Here is a 17,581-nt window from a genome sequence, read left to right on the forward strand (position 1 = left end):
TAGAGCCGAATAGCACCGAATAGGGACATCTAGGGCTGAGTCGAGCCCAATCGAGCCCAACCGAGCCCAATCAAGTCCAATCGACCAGATTCGAGCTGAATGGAGCCCAATGGAGCTGGAATGAGCCAAATAGAGACACAGAAAATGAGCCAAGCTAGATCGAGCCAAATCGCACCTAATCGCATCCTATGGCATCGAATCTCGTCGAAGTCCATCCAATCCCACCAAAACCCATCGAATCTCATGAAATCTCACCGAATCCCGTCCAATTGTGTCAAATCGGGTCGAATTGAATGCAATCGAATTCAATAGAACAGCTTAGAGTAGTGTAGGTTAGGCTGGGATTCAATAGGGTAGGGCAGAGAGGAATAGACTAGAGAAGCATAGAGTAGAAGAGAAGAGAATACAAAGAGTAGAATGGAGTAGAGTGGAGTAGAGTAGAATAGTCAGAGTCGAGTAGTGCAGAATAGAGATGAATAGATCCAATTCGAGCTGAATCGAGTCGAATGGAGAGGAAATGAGACAAATCTCCATGAATCGAATAGATTAGAGTAGAGTAGGGTGGGGGAGAAGAGAATAGAATAGTGTAGAATGGAGTCGAACAGAGTAGAATGGTGTGGAATGGAGTCGAATGGAGCCAAATAGAGACGAATAGAGTAGAAAAGAGTTGAATAGAGCTGAACAGGGCCGGATAAGTTTGGATCGAGCCTAATGATGCTGAATCGAGCAGAATCGAGCCAAATTGACCCGATTCAAGCCAAATCGAGCTAAATCAAGCCAATTCGAGCCTAAATCCCATGGAATCGCCTTGAAAGGCATTGAATCGAATCGAATCGATTAGAGTAGAGGAGGGTAGAGTAGGAGGGGTTAGACTAGAAGGGAACAGAACCCAAGAGAAAGAATCGAATAGAATGAAGTAGAGACGAGTACAGTAGAATAGAGTCCAATAGAGTTGAATAGAGCCAAACAGAGCTGAATGCAGCCGAATCCACCAAATTCGAGGTGAATCGAGAAGAATCATGTCGAATCGCGTTGAAACGTGTCGAATCCAATCCAATCGTTTAGTGTAGGGCAGGTAAGATGAGGGTAGGGTAGGGTAGAAAAGAATAGATTAGAATAGAACAGAAAGAATAGAGACGAGTAGACTAGAGTCAAATAGAGTCAAATCCTGCCGAAAAGAGCCGAATAGAGAGGAAAAGGGCCAAGTCAAACCGAATCGAGTTGAATTCGCACAAAAAGGAGCTGATTCGAGCCGATAGGACCTGAATCAGGCCGAATCCCGTTCAAGTCTGTTGAATAGAATAGAACAGATTACAGTAGGCTAAGTTAGAGTAGGGTAGGATAGAACCAAATGCAGTAGAACAGAACAGGATCGAAGAGAACTGAAAGAATAGAATAGGGTCGAGTAGTGCAGAGTCTAGAAGAATAGAGTTGAATATTGCCGACTAGAGCAAAATAGAGCCCAAAAGACCCAACGTGATAGAAATCAAGATGAATGGCGCCGAATCCCGCGGAATCATGCTGGATCGCGTGGAAGCCCGTTGAATTGCATTGAATCCCATCCATTCGAGTCCAATCCAATCGAATCGATTAGAATAGACTAGAGAAGGGTAGAGTACAAGACAATAGACTAGAGAAGAATACAGTCGGATGGAGTAGAATGGTGTAGAATGGAGTTGAAAAGAGATAATAGAGTTGAGTAGACTCGTAGAGCCATATAGAGTTGAACAGAGCCTGTTCAAGCTGAATAGAGCTGACCAGGGCGAAACGGAGCCGATTAGAACTGAATCGAACCGATTGGAGCCCAAGAGGGATGAATGGAGTGCAACGGAGCCGATTGGAGCCGAATCGCATCGAAATGCGTGGAATCGAATCCAGTGGAATAGATTAGAGTAGGGTTGGTTAAAATAGAGTAGAATAGAATTGAACACAGTAAAAGAGAATAAAAAGAATACAAGAGAATCGAGTCCAAAAGGTTAGAGCAGAGCAGAATAGTGTAGAGTAGAACAGAGTCGAATAGAGTCGAATCGAGCCAAATGGAGAAGAAACAAGGCAAATCGCGTTGAATCCCCTCGAACCAATTCCAGTCAATTAGGGTAGGGTAGAGTAAAATAGCGTTGAGTGGAGTAGAATGCTGTGCAACGCAATCGAATGGAGTCGAAAAGAGTCGAAAAGAGCCGAATAGTGCTGAAGAGGGCCGAAGAGGGCCGAATCGAGCAGAATTGAGCCAAATCCAGCAAATCGAGCCTAATGGAGCCGAATGGAGCCGAATCCAGCTGAATCGACACTCTTCGAGCAAAATGGAGCCGAATGGACATGAATCGAACCAATTCGACCTGAATCGTGTCCAAATTCATGGAATCGAATTGAACAGATTAGAGTAGGGGAGGTTCGGGTATGGCAGGGTGGAATAGAGTAGAGTAGCATAGAATAAAACAGAAGAGAAGAGAACAGAACAATACAGAACGAATACAGAAAACAGTAGGCTAGAGTAGCGTAGAGGGAAACAGAGTAGAGTAGAATAGATTCGAACAGAGCTAAATGGAGCCAAACTGAGCCGAATCGTGTCCAAATGGGTTGAAGCCAATCCAATCCAATGGATTAGAGTAGAGTAGAGTTGGGTAGCATAGGGTAGGGTAGAATAGAGTAGAATAGGAAGAATAAAGAAAATAGAGAAGAGTAGACTAGAGTACGATAGAGTAGGCTAGTGTATAATAGGGTAGACTCGAATACGGCTGAGTAGAGCCGAATGGAGTCGAAATGAGAGGAATCACGTCTAATGGATTCGAGTAAATTAGAGTGGTGTAGGATAGAGTAGAGCAGAATAGTGTAGAATGGTGTGGAATAAATAGAATGGAGTAGAATGGAGTCAAATAGAGACGAAAAGAGTAGAGAAGAGTCAAATAGAGCAGAATAGGGCCGAAAAGGCCGAATTGAGCAGAATCGAAGCAATTCAAGCCAAAACGAGCCGAATAGAGCCAAATCGAATCGAATCGAGCTGATTCAAGCCGAATCACGTCGAATCCCGTTCAGTGCATCCAATCCAATCCAAACGTCTAGATTAGAGAAGGGGAGGGGAGGGTGGACTAGAATAGAGTAGAGTAGACTAGAAGAGATTAGGACAGAATAGAAGGAATAGAATAGAGTAGAAAAGAGTAGGGTCGAATAGACTCGAATAGAGTCGAATAGAGACGAATAGAGAAAACAGAGCTGAATGGAGCCGAGTAGAGACGTAGAGGAGCCATATAGAGCCGATTCGAACCTCATCGAGCTGAATCAAGCAGAATCACGCCGACTGTCACTGAGTAGCGTCGAATCACATCGAATCACGTCGAATCGCATCAAATCACATCGTTTTGTGTCGGACCGGGTCGAATCGCTTCGTATCGCATCGGATTGCATCGAATGTCGTCGAATCACGACGAATCACGCCCCATCACGTCCAATAACTTCGAACTGCGTCCAATCTCCTAGAATTCTGCTGAATCACGTCGAATCGTATGGAATCTCGTCTAATCTCTTTGAATCCCGTCAAATGCCTTCGGACCTTGTCGAATCCCGTCGAATCCTGTCCAATCGCGTCGAAGTGAATCGAATTGAATCAAATCGATTCAAGTAGGGTGGGTTTGGGTGGGGTGCAGTAGGGTTGGGTAGGGTAGGATAGAACAGAGTCCAACAGAATAGGAGAGAACAGAAGAGAACAGAAAGAATCCAGCAGAATAGAATAGAGTAGAAAAGAGTCAGATAGTGCAGAGCATAGCCGAATTGAGGCGAATGGAGACAAAACAAGATGAATCGCGTTGAAGCGCTTCGAATCGGGTCAAATCGAATCCATTCGAATAGATTAGGGTAGGGAAGGGTAGACGAGAATAGAGGAGAATAGTGCAGAATGGTGTGGAATGGATTAGAACGGAGCCGACTAGAGACGACTAGAGTAGAAAAGAGTCGAATAGAGCATAGTTGGGCCGAATAGGGCCAAAGAAGGCCTAATCGAGCAGAATCCAGCAGAATCGATGCCATTGGAGCTGAATGGAGCCAAATGGAGCCCAATCGAACCGATTCGAAGCGAATTGATCTGATTCAAGCCTAATCGGGTCGAATGGCGTGAAAATGCGATGACTCGAACAGAATCAAAGATTAGAGAAGGGGAGGGGAGCGGCTGGGAGGGTAGAACAGAACAGAATAGAACAGTACATAATAGAAGGAACAGAATATAGCACAGTACGGTAGAGCAGAGCAGAGTAAAGTAGAGAAGAGTAGAGTCGAATAGAGTGAACTAGTGCAGAATAGAGCTGAATAGAGCCAATTCTAGCCGAATCGAGCCCAAAGGAAACAAAACGTGATGAATCGCGTCGAATAGCGTCCAATCGAATCCATTAGAATAGATTACAGTAGGGTAGAGTAGAACAGAATAGAGCAGAATCAAGTCGAATGGAGTTGCATAGAGAAAACTAGAGTAGAAAAGAGTCGAATCGAGCCGAATAAGGCTGAACCAAGTCGAATTGAGTTGAAACAAGCTGAATCGAAGCGATTCAAGCCAAATCGAGCTGAATCGAGCTGATGGTGCCGAATGAGCCGATTCAAGCATCATCGCGTCCAATCACATTGAAATGCTTTGACTCGAATCCAATTGAATAGATTCGAAAAGGTTAGGGTAGGGTGGTTTTGGATAGGGTAGACTAGGGTAGACGAAAGCAGACTAGAGTAGAGTAGACAAGCGAAGTCTAGAGTCGTAGCCTAGACAAGACAGCTGGACTAGTCAGACTAGTGGTATAGATCAGTAGGCTAGACAACTAGCCTTGGAGAGTACCCTTGCCTTGACAAGTACCCTAAATTCTGAATCTGAACTACTCCCCTTGCCTTAACTAGTATCCTGAACTAGTAGCCTTGTCTGAACTAGTACCCTTAACTAGTAGCCTTGCCTTAAGTAATAGTCTTAATGTCTACCCTTGCCTTACTAGTACCCTGAACTAGTAGCCCTGCCTTAACTAGTACCCTGGCCTTCACCAGTAGCCTTAACTAGTACCCTGGCCTTCACTAGTAGCCTTGCCTCAACTAGTACCCTTAACTAACACCCTAGCATGAGCTAGTACTCTTAACTAGTACCTGGCCTTCTCAGTCCCCATAAGTCCTACCCTGGCCTTAACCAGCTGCCTTAACTGGTACCCTGGTCTTAACTAGTAGTATTGACTTCTACCCTTGAATCCACTGGTCGCCTAAACTAGTCGTCTTGCCTTCAGTAGTAGCCTTCACTTGTACCTTGCCTTAACTAGTATCGTTATCTAGTACCTGTGCCTTAACTAGTACTCTTAGCTAGTACAGCGGCCATAACGAGTAGCCTGAACTAGTAGCCTTGTCTGAATTAGTCCTCTGAACTAGTAGCCTTGCTTTAAGTAATCGTCTTAACGTCTGCCCTTGCCTTACTAGTACCCTTAACTAGTAGCCAAGCCTTAACTACTACCCCTAACTAGTAGCCTTGCCTTAACTAGTACCCTTGCCTTAACCAGTTGCCTTAAGTAGTACCCCGGCCTTAACTAGAAGTATCAACTTGTAAACTTGCATCCAATAGTAGCCTTAACTAGTACTCTTGCCTTAAGTAGTGGCCTGAACTAGTACTCGTGCCTTAGCTAGTACTCTGAACTAGTACAGTGCCTCTAACTAGTATCCTGAACTAGTAGCCTTCTCTAAACTAGTACCCTTAACTAGTAGCCTTGCCTTCACTAGTACCCTGGCCTTCTCCAGTAGCCTTAACTAAGACCCTGGCCTTCACTGGTAGCCTTAACTAGTACCCTTAACTAGTACCCTCGCATTAACTAGTAGTCTGAACTAGTACCCTGGCCGTATCAGTACCCAGAACTACTACCCTTGCCGTAACCAGTTTCCTTAACTAGTACCCCGGCCTTAACTAGTAGTATTCACTTGTATATTTGCATCAACTAGTAGCCTTAACTAGTACTCTTCCCTTAAGCAGCGGCCTGTATTTGTACCTTGCCTTAACTAGCAGCCTTAACTAGCACCCGTGCCTTTACTCATACTCTTAACTAGTACAGTGCCCCTAACTAGTATCCTGAACTGGTAGCCTTGTCCTAAGTAGTACCCTTAACTAGGAGCCTTGCCTTAAGGAATAGTCTTAATGGCTACCCTGGCCTCAACAAGTACCCTTAACTAGTACCCTTGCATTAATTAGTAGTCTTAACTGGTAGCCTGGCCTTGTCAGTACCCATAACTACTACCCTTGCCTTAACCAGTTGCCTTACCTAGCAACCTGGACTTAGCCAGTAGTATTAACATGTACCCTTGCATCGACTAGTAGACTTAAGTAGGACTCTTGCCTGAAGTAGTGGCCTTAACACGTTCCTTGCCTTACTAGTAGCCTTAACTAGTACTCTGAACTAGTACAGTGGCCCTAACTAGTATTCTGAACTAGAAGCCTTGTGGTAACTAGTACCCTTAACTAGTCACCTTGCCTTAGGGAACAGTCTTAACGTCTACCCTTGCCTTACTAGTCCTCTTAACAAGTAGCCAAGCCTTAACTAGTACCCTGAAGTAGTAGCCTTGCATGGACGAGTAGCCCAGCCTTAACTAGTACCGTGGCCGTCACTAGTACCCTTGCCTCAACTAGTACCCTGGCATTAACTAGTAGTCTTAACTAGTACCCTGGCCGTATCGCTACCCAGAACTACTACCCTTGCCTTGACCAGTTGCCTTAACTAGTACCCTGGCCTTAATGAGTAGTATGAACTTGTACCCTTGCATCAACTAGTAGCCTAAACTAATACGCTTGCCTGAAGTCGTAGCCTTCACTTGTACCTTGCCTTCCTAGTAGCCTTAACTAGTACCCGTCCATGAACTAGTACTCTTAACTAGTACAGTGGCCCTAACTAGTAGCCTGAACTAGTCCCCTTGCCTTAGGTAGTCCCTTTTCCAAACTAGTACCCTTCTTGAGTACCCCTATGGAGTAGGGTATGGTACAGTAGGGTGTCATGAGGTAGGGTAGCATACGGTAGAACAGAGAAAACAGAATCCAATAGAATAGAAGAGGATGAGTCAGGATAGGTTAGTTTCGTGTAGGGTGTGGTAGAGTAGCATAGGATGGAATAGAGAAAAGAGAAAACGAGAATCCAATACAACAGAATCGAAAAGAAGAGACTAGATGAGGAAAGACTAGGGCGGGATAGGGTTCTGTCGAATAGAAGAGCGTAGAATGGTGTGGAATGGAGTCAAATGCAGTCAAACCGAGATGAATAGACTAGGAAAGAGTTGAATAGAGCCGAATAGCACCGAATAGGGACATCTAGGGCTGAGTCGAGCCCAATCGAGCCCAACCGAGCCCAATCAAGTCCAATCGACCAGATTCGAGCTGAATGGAGCCCAATGGAGCTGGAATGAGCCAAATAGAGACACAGAAAATGAGCCAAGCTAGATCGAGCCAAATCGCACCTAATCGCATCCTATGGCATCGAATCTCGTCGAAGTCCATCCAATCCCACCAAAACCCATCGAATCTCATGAAATCTCACCGAATCCCGTCCAATTGTGTCAAATCGGGTCGAATTGAATGCAATCGAATTCAATAGAACAGCTTAGAGTAGTGTAGGTTAGGCTGGGATTCAATAGGGTAGGGCAGAGAGGAATAGACTAGAGAAGCATAGAGTAGAAGAGAAGAGAATACAAAGAGTAGAATGGAGTAGAGTGGAGTAGAGTAGAATAGTCAGAGTCGAGTAGTGCAGAATAGAGATGAATAGATCCAATTCGAGCTGAATCGAGTCGAATGGAGAGGAAATGAGACAAATCTCCATGAATCGAATAGATTAGAGTAGAGTAGGGTGGGGGAGAAGAGAATAGAATAGTGTAGAATGGAGTCGAACAGAGTAGAATGGTGTGGAATGGAGTCGAATGGAGCCAAATAGAGACGAATAGAGTAGAAAAGAGTTGAATAGAGCTGAACAGGGCCGGATAAGTTTGGATCGAGCCTAATGATGCTGAATCGAGCAGAATCGAGCCAAATTGACCCGATTCAAGCCAAATCGAGCTAAATCAAGCCAATTCGAGCCTAAATCCCATGGAATCGCCTTGAAAGGCATTGAATCGAATCGAATCGATTAGAGTAGAGGAGGGTAGAGTAGGAGGGGTTAGACTAGAAGGGAACAGAACCCAAGAGAAAGAATCGAATAGAATGAAGTAGAGACGAGTACAGTAGAATAGAGTCCAATAGAGTTGAATAGAGCCAAACAGAGCTGAATGCAGCCGAATCCACCAAATTCGAGGTGAATCGAGAAGAATCATGTCGAATCGCGTTGAAACGTGTCGAATCCAATCCAATCGTTTAGTGTAGGGCAGGTAAGATGAGGGTAGGGTAGGGTAGAAAAGAATAGATTAGAATAGAACAGAAAGAATAGAGACGAGTAGACTAGAGTCAAATAGAGTCAAATCCTGCCGAAAAGAGCCGAATAGAGAGGAAAAGGGCCAAGTCAAACCGAATCGAGTTGAATTCGCACAAAAAGGAGCTGATTCGAGCCGATAGGACCTGAATCAGGCCGAATCCCGTTCAAGTCTGTTGAATAGAATAGAACAGATTACAGTAGGCTAAGTTAGAGTAGGGTAGGATAGAACCAAATGCAGTAGAACAGAACAGGATCGAAGAGAACTGAAAGAATAGAATAGGGTCGAGTAGTGCAGAGTCTAGAAGAATAGAGTTGAATATTGCCGACTAGAGCAAAATAGAGCCCAAAAGACCCAACGTGATAGAAATCAAGATGAATGGCGCCGAATCCCGCGGAATCATGCTGGATCGCGTGGAAGCCCGTTGAATTGCATTGAATCCCATCCATTCGAGTCCAATCCAATCGAATCGATTAGAATAGACTAGAGAAGGGTAGAGTACAAGACAATAGACTAGAGAAGAATACAGTCGGATGGAGTAGAATGGTGTAGAATGGAGTTGAAAAGAGATAATAGAGTTGAGTAGACTCGTAGAGCCATATAGAGTTGAACAGAGCCTGTTCAAGCTGAATAGAGCTGACCAGGGCGAAACGGAGCCGATTAGAACTGAATCGAACCGATTGGAGCCCAAGAGGGATGAATGGAGTGCAACGGAGCCGATTGGAGCCGAATCGCATCGAAATGCGTGGAATCGAATCCAGTGGAATAGATTAGAGTAGGGTTGGTTAAAATAGAGTAGAATAGAATTGAACACAGTAAAAGAGAATAAAAAGAATACAAGAGAATCGAGTCCAAAAGGTTAGAGCAGAGCAGAATAGTGTAGAGTAGAACAGAGTCGAATAGAGTCGAATCGAGCCAAATGGAGAAGAAACAAGGCAAATCGCGTTGAATCCCCTCGAACCAATTCCAGTCAATTAGGGTAGGGTAGAGTAAAATAGCGTTGAGTGGAGTAGAATGCTGTGCAACGCAATCGAATGGAGTCGAAAAGAGTCGAAAAGAGCCGAATAGTGCTGAAGAGGGCCGAAGAGGGCCGAATCGAGCAGAATTGAGCCAAATCCAGCAAATCGAGCCTAATGGAGCCGAATGGAGCCGAATCCAGCTGAATCGACACTCTTCGAGCAAAATGGAGCCGAATGGACATGAATCGAACCAATTCGACCTGAATCGTGTCCAAATTCATGGAATCGAATTGAACAGATTAGAGTAGGGGAGGTTCGGGTATGGCAGGGTGGAATAGAGTAGAGTAGCATAGAATAAAACAGAAGAGAAGAGAAGAGAACAATACAGAACGAATACAGAAAACAGTAGGCTAGAGTAGCGTAGAGGGAAACAGAGTAGAGTAGAATAGATTCGAACAGAGCTAAATGGAGCCAAACTGAGCCGAATCGTGTCCAAATGGGTTGAAGCCAATCCAATCCAATGGATTAGAGTAGAGTAGAGTTGGGTAGCATAGGGTAGGGTAGAATAGAGTAGAATAGGAAGAATAAAGAAAATAGAGAAGAGTAGACTAGAGTACGATAGAGTAGGCTAGTGTATAATAGGGTAGACTCGAATACGGCTGAGTAGAGCCGAATGGAGTCGAAATGAGAGGAATCACGTCTAATGGATTCGAGTAAATTAGAGTGGTGTAGGATAGAGTAGAGCAGAATAGTGTAGAATGGTGTGGAATAAATAGAATGGAGTAGAATGGAGTCAAATAGAGACGAAAAGAGTAGAGAAGAGTCAAATAGAGCAGAATAGGGCCGAAAAGGCCGAATTGAGCAGAATCGAAGCAATTCAAGCCAAAACGAGCCGAATAGAGCCAAATCGAATCGAATCGAGCTGATTCAAGCCGAATCACGTCGAATCCCGTTCAGTGCATCCAATCCAATCCAAACGTCTAGATTAGAGAAGGGGAGGGGAGGGTGGACTAGAATAGAGTAGAGTAGACTAGAAGAGATTAGGACAGAATAGAAGGAATAGAATAGAGTAGAAAAGAGTAGGGTCGAATAGACTCGAATAGAGTCGAATAGAGACGAATAGAGAAAACAGAGCTGAATGGAGCCGAGTAGAGACGTAGAGGAGCCATATAGAGCCGATTCGAACCTCATCGAGCTGAATCAAGCAGAATCACGCCGACTGTCACTGAGTAGCGTCGAATCACATCGAATCACGTCGAATCGCATCAAATCACATCGTTTTGTGTCGGACCGGGTCGAATCGCTTCGTATCGCATCGGATTGCATCGAATGTCGTCGAATCACGACGAATCACGCCCCATCACGTCCAATAACTTCGAACTGCGTCCAATCTCCTAGAATTCTGCTGAATCACGTCGAATCGTATGGAATCTCGTCTAATCTCTTTGAATCCCGTCAAATGCCTTCGGACCTTGTCGAATCCCGTCGAATCCTGTCCAATCGCGTCGAAGTGAATCGAATTGAATCAAATCGATTCAAGTAGGGTGGGTTTGGGTGGGGTGCAGTAGGGTTGGGTAGGGTAGGATAGAACAGAGTCCAACAGAATAGGAGAGAACAGAAGAGAACAGAAAGAATCCAGCAGAATAGAATAGAGTAGAAAAGAGTCAGATAGTGCAGAGCATAGCCGAATTGAGGCGAATGGAGACAAAACAAGATGAATCGCGTTGAAGCGCTTCGAATCGGGTCAAATCGAATCCATTCGAATAGATTAGGGTAGGGAAGGGTAGACGAGAATAGAGGAGAATAGTGCAGAATGGTGTGGAATGGATTAGAACGGAGCCGACTAGAGACGACTAGAGTAGAAAAGAGTCGAATAGAGCATAGTTGGGCCGAATAGGGCCAAAGAAGGCCTAATCGAGCAGAATCCAGCAGAATCGATGCCATTGGAGCTGAATGGAGCCAAATGGAGCCCAATCGAACCGATTCGAAGCGAATTGATCTGATTCAAGCCTAATCGGGTCGAATGGCGTGAAAATGCGATGACTCGAACAGAATCAAAGATTAGAGAAGGGGAGGGGAGCGGCTGGGAGGGTAGAACAGAACAGAATAGAACAGTACATAATAGAAGGAACAGAATATAGCACAGTACGGTAGAGCAGAGCAGAGTAAAGTAGAGAAGAGTAGAGTCGAATAGAGTGAACTAGTGCAGAATAGAGCTGAATAGAGCCAATTCTAGCCGAATCGAGCCCAAAGGAAACAAAACGTGATGAATCGCGTCGAATAGCGTCCAATCGAATCCATTAGAATAGATTACAGTAGGGTAGAGTAGAACAGAATAGAGCAGAATCAAGTCGAATGGAGTTGCATAGAGAAAACTAGAGTAGAAAAGAGTCGAATCGAGCCGAATAAGGCTGAACCAAGTCGAATTGAGTTGAAACAAGCTGAATCGAAGCGATTCAAGCCAAATCGAGCTGAATCGAGCTGATGGTGCCGAATGAGCCGATTCAAGCATCATCGCGTCCAATCACATTGAAATGCTTTGACTCGAATCCAATTGAATAGATTCGAAAAGGTTAGGGTAGGGTGGTTTTGGATAGGGTAGACTAGGGTAGACGAAAGCAGACTAGAGTAGAGTAGACAAGCGAAGTCTAGAGTAGTAGCCTAGACAAGACAGCTGGACTAGTCAGACTAGTGGTATAGATCAGTAGGCTAGACAACTAGCCTTGGAGAGTACCCTTGCCTTGACAAGTCCCCTAAATTCTGAATCTGAACTACTCCCCTTGCCTTAACTAGTATCCTGAACTAGTAGCCTTGTCTGAACTAGTACCCTTAACTAGTAGCCTTGCCTTAAGTAATAGTCTTAATGTCTCCCCTTGCCTTACTAGTACCCTGAACTAGTAGCCCTGCCTTAACTAGTACCCTGGCCTTCACCAGTAGCCTTAACTAGTACCCTGGCCTTCACTAGTAGCCTTGCCTCAACTAGTACCCTTAACTAACACCCTAGCATGAGCTAGTACTCTTAACTAGTACCTGGCCTTCTCAGTCCCCATAAGTCCTACCCTGGCCTTAACCAGCTGCCTTAACTGGTACCCTGGTCTTAACTAGTAGTATTGACTTCTACCCTTGAATCCACTGGTCGCCTAAACTAGTCGTCTTGCCTTCAGTAGTAGCCTTCACTTGTACCTTGCCTTAACTAGTATCGTTATCTAGTACCTGTGCCTTAACTAGTACTCTTAGCTAGTACAGCGGCCATAACGAGTAGCCTGAACTAGTAGCCTTGTCTGAATTAGTCCTCTGAACTAGTAGCCTTGCTTTAAGTAATCGTCTTAACGTCTGCCCTTGCCTTACTAGTACCCTTAACTAGTAGCCAAGCCTTAACTACTACCCCTAACTAGTAGCCTTGCCTTAACTAGTACCCTTGCCTTAACCAGTTGCCTTAAGTAGTACCCCGGCCTTAACTAGAAGTATCAACTTGTAAACTTGCATCCAATAGTAGCCTTAACTAGTACTCTTGCCTTAAGTAGTGGCCTGAACTAGTACTCGTGCCTTAGCTAGTACTCTGAACTAGTACAGTGCCTCTAACTAGTATCCTGAACTAGTAGCCTTCTCTAAACTAGTACCCTTAACTAGTAGCCTTGCCTTCACTAGTACCCTGGCCTTCTCCAGTAGCCTTAACTAAGACCCTGGCCTTCACTGGCAGCCTTAACTAGTACCCTTAACTAGTACCCTCGCATTAACTAGTAGTCTGAACTAGTACCCTGGCCGTATCAGTACCCAGAACTACTACCCTTGCCGTAACCAGTTTCCTTAACTAGTACCCCGGCCTTAACTAGTAGTATTCACTTGTATATTTGCATCAACTAGTAGCCTTAACTAGTACTCTTCCCTTAAGCAGCGGCCTGTATTTGTACCTTGCCTTAACTAGCAGCCTTAACTAGCACCCGTGCCTTTACTCATACTCTTAACTAGTACAGTGCCCCTAACTAGTATCCTGAACTGGTAGCCTTGTCCTAAGTAGTACCCTTAACTAGGAGCCTTGCCTTAAGGAATAGTCTTAATGGCTACCCTGGCCTCAACAAGTACCCTTAACTAGTACCCTTGCATTAATTAGTAGTCTTAACTGGTAGCCTGGCCTTGTCAGTACCCATAACTACTACCCTTGCCTTAACCAGTTGCCTTACCTAGCAACCTGGACTTAGCCAGTAGTATTAACATGTACCCTTGCATCGACTAGTAGACTTAAGTAGGACTCTTGCCTGAAGTAGTGGCCTTAACACGTTCCTTGCCTTACTAGTAGCCTTAACTAGTACTCTGAACTAGTACAGTGGCCCTAACTAGTATTCTGAACTAGAAGCCTTGTGGTAACTAGTACCCTTAACTAGTCACCTTGCCTTAGGGAACAGTCTTAACGTCTACCCTTGCCTTACTAGTCCTCTTAACAAGTAGCCAAGCCTTAACTAGTACCCTGAAGTAGTAGCCTTGCATGGACGAGTAGCCCAGCCTTAACTAGTACCCTGGCCGTCACTAGTACCCTTGCCTCAACTAGTACCCTGGCATTAACTAGTAGTCTTAACTAGTACCCTGGCCGTATCGCTACCCAGAACTACTACCCTTGCCTTGACCAGTTGCCTTAACTAGTACCCTGGCCTTAATGAGTAGTATGAACTTGTACCCTTGCATCAACTAGTAGCCTAAACTAATACGCTTGCCTGAAGTCGTAGCCTTCACTTGTACCTTGCCTTCCTAGTAGCCTTAACTAGTACCCGTCCATGAACTAGTACTCTTAACTAGTACAGTGGCCCTAACTAGTAGCCTGAACTAGTCCCCTTGCCTTAGGTAGCCCCTTTTCCAAACTAGTACCCTTCTTGAGTACCCCTATGGAGTAGGGTATGGTACAGTAGGGTGTCATGAGGTAGGGTAGCATACGGTAGAACAGAGAAAACAGAATCCAATAGAATAGAAGAGGATGAGTCAGGATAGGTTAGTTTCGTGTAGGGTGTGGTAGAGTAGCATAGGATGGAATAGAGAAAAGAGAAAACGAGAATCCAATACAACAGAATCGAAAAGAAGAGACTAGATGAGGAAAGACTAGGGCGGGATAGGGTTCTGTCGAATAGAAGAGCGTAGAATGGTGTGGAATGGAGTCAAATGCAGTCAAACCGAGATGAATAGACTAGGAAAGAGTTGAATAGAGCCGAATAGCACCGAATAGGGACATCTAGGGCTGAGTCGAGCCCAATCGAGCCCAACCGAGCCCAATCAAGTCCAATCGACCAGATTCGAGCTGAATGGAGCCCAATGGAGCTGGAATGAGCCAAATAGAGACACAGAAAATGAGCCAAGCTAGATCGAGCCAAATCGCACCTAATCGCATCCTATGGCATCGAATCTCGTCGAAGTCCATCCAATCCCACCAAAACCCATCGAATCTCATGAAATCTCACCGAATCCCGTCCAATTGTGTCAAATCGGGTCGAATTGAATGCAATCGAATTCAATAGAACAGCTTAGAGTAGTGTAGGTTAGGCTGGGATTCAATAGGGTAGGGCAGAGAGGAATAGACTAGAGAAGCATAGAGTAGAAGAGAAGAGAATACAAAGAGTAGAATGGAGTAGAGTGGAGTAGAGTAGAATAGTCAGAGTCGAGTAGTGCAGAATAGAGATGAATAGATCCAATTCGAGCTGAATCGAGTCGAATGGAGAGGAAATGAGACAAATCTCCATGAATCGAATAGATTAGAGTAGAGTAGGGTGGGGGAGAAGAGAATAGAATAGTGTAGAATGGAGTCGAACAGAGTAGAATGGTGTGGAATGGAGTCGAATGGAGCCAAATAGAGACGAATAGAGTAGAAAAGAGTTGAATAGAGCTGAACAGGGCCGGATAAGTTTGGATCGAGCCTAATGATGCTGAATCGAGCAGAATCGAGCCAAATTGACCCGATTCAAGCCAAATCGAGCTAAATCAAGCCAATTCGAGCCTAAATCCCATGGAATCGCCTTGAAAGGCATTGAATCGAATCGAATCGATTAGAGTAGAGGAGGGTAGAGTAGGAGGGGTTAGACTAGAAGGGAACAGAACCCAAGAGAAAGAATCGAATAGAATGAAGTAGAGACGAGTACAGTAGAATAGAGTCCAATAGAGTTGAATAGAGCCAAACAGAGCTGAATGCAGCCGAATCCACCAAATTCGAGGTGAATCGAGAAGAATCATGTCGAATCGCGTTGAAACGTGTCGAATCCAATCCAATCGTTTAGTGTAGGGCAGGTAAGATGAGGGTAGGGTAGGGTAGAAAAGAATAGATTAGAATAGAACAGAAAGAATAGAGACGAGTAGACTAGAGTCAAATAGAGTCAAATCCTGCCGAAAAGAGCCGAATAGAGAGGAAAAGGGCCAAGTCAAACCGAATCGAGTTGAATTCGCACAAAAAGGAGCTGATTCGAGCCGATAGGACCTGAATCAGGCCGAATCCCGTTCAAGTCTGTTGAATAGAATAGAACAGATTACAGTAGGCTAAGTTAGAGTAGGGTAGGATAGAACCAAATGCAGTAGAACAGAACAGGATCGAAGAGAACTGAAAGAATAGAATAGGGTCGAGTAGTGCAGAGTCTAGAAGAATAGAGTTGAATATTGCCGACTAGAGCAAAATAGAGCCCAAAAGACCCAACGTGATAGAAATCAAGATGAATGGCGCCGAATCCCGCGGAATCATGCTGGATCGCGTGGAAGCCCGTTGAATTGCATTGAATCCCATCCATTCGAGTCCAATCCAATCGAATCGATTAGAATAGACTAGAGAAGGGTAGAGTACAAGACAATAGACTAGAGAAGAATACAGTCGGATGGAGTAGAATGGTGTAGAATGGAGTTGAAAAGAGATAATAGAGTTGAGTAGACTCGTAGAGCCATATAGAGTTGAACAGAGCCTGTTCAAGCTGAATAGAGCTGACCAGGGCGAAACGGAGCCGATTAGAACTGAATCGAACCGATTGGAGCCCAAGAGGGATGAATGGAGTGCAACGGAGCCGATTGGAGCCGAATCGCATCGAAATGCGTGGAATCGAATCCAGTGGAATAGATTAGAGTAGGGTTGGTTAAAATAGAGTAGAATAGAATTGAACACAGTAAAAGAGAATAAAAAGAATACAAGAGAATCGAGTCCAAAAGGTTAGAGCAGAGCAGAATAGTGTAGAGTAGAACAGAGTCGAATAGAGTCGAATCGAGCCAAATGGAGAAGAAACAAGGCAAATCGCGTTGAATCCCCTCGAACCAATTCCAGTCAATTAGGGTAGGGTAGAGTAAAATAGCGTTGAGTGGAGTAGAATGCTGTGCAACGCAATCGAATGGAGTCGAAAAGAGTCGAAAAGAGCCGAATAGTGCTGAAGAGGGCCGAAGAGGGCCGAATCGAGCAGAATTGAGCCAAATCCAGCAAATCGAGCCTAATGGAGCCGAATGGAGCCGAATCCAGCTGAATCGACACTCTTCGAGCCAAATGGAGCCGAATGGACATGAATCGAACCAATTCGACCTGAATCGTGTCCAAATTCATGGAATCGAATTGAACAGATTAGAGTAGGGGAGGTTCGGGTATGGCAGGGTGGAATAGAGTAGAGTAGCATAGAATAAAACAGAAGAGAAGAGAAGAGAACAATACAGAACGAATACAGAAAACAGTAGGCTAGAGTAGCGTAGAGGGAAACAGAGTAGAGTAGAATAGATTCGAACAGAGCTAAATGGAGCCAAACTGAGCCGAATCGTGTCCAAATGGGTTGAAGCCAATCCAATCCAATGGATTAGAGTAGAGTAGAGTTGGGTAGCATAGGGTAGGGTAGAATAGAGTAGAATAGGAAGAATAAAGAAAATAGAGAAGAGTAGACTAGAGTACGATAGAGTAGGCTAGTGTATAATAGGGTAGACTCGAATACGGCTGAGTAGAGCCGAATGGAGTCGAAATGAGAGGAATCACGTCTAATGGATTCGAGTAAATTAGAGTGGTGTAGGATAGAGTAGAGCAGAATAGTGTAGAATGGTGTGGAATAAATAGAATGGAGTAGAATGGAGTCAAATAGAGACGAAAAGAGTAGAGAAGAGTCAAATAGAGCAGAATAGGGCCGAAAAGGCCGAATTGAGCAGAATCGAAGCAATTCAAGCCAAAACGAGCCGAATAGAGCCAAATCGAATCGAATCGAGCTGATTCAAGCCGAATCACGTCGAATCCCGTTCAGTGCATCCAATCCAATCCA

Source organism: Elephas maximus, chromosome 5, assembly GCF_024166365.1.
Source record: "Elephas maximus indicus isolate mEleMax1 chromosome 5, mEleMax1 primary haplotype, whole genome shotgun sequence".
Taxonomy (NCBI): domain Eukaryota; kingdom Metazoa; phylum Chordata; class Mammalia; order Proboscidea; family Elephantidae; genus Elephas; species Elephas maximus.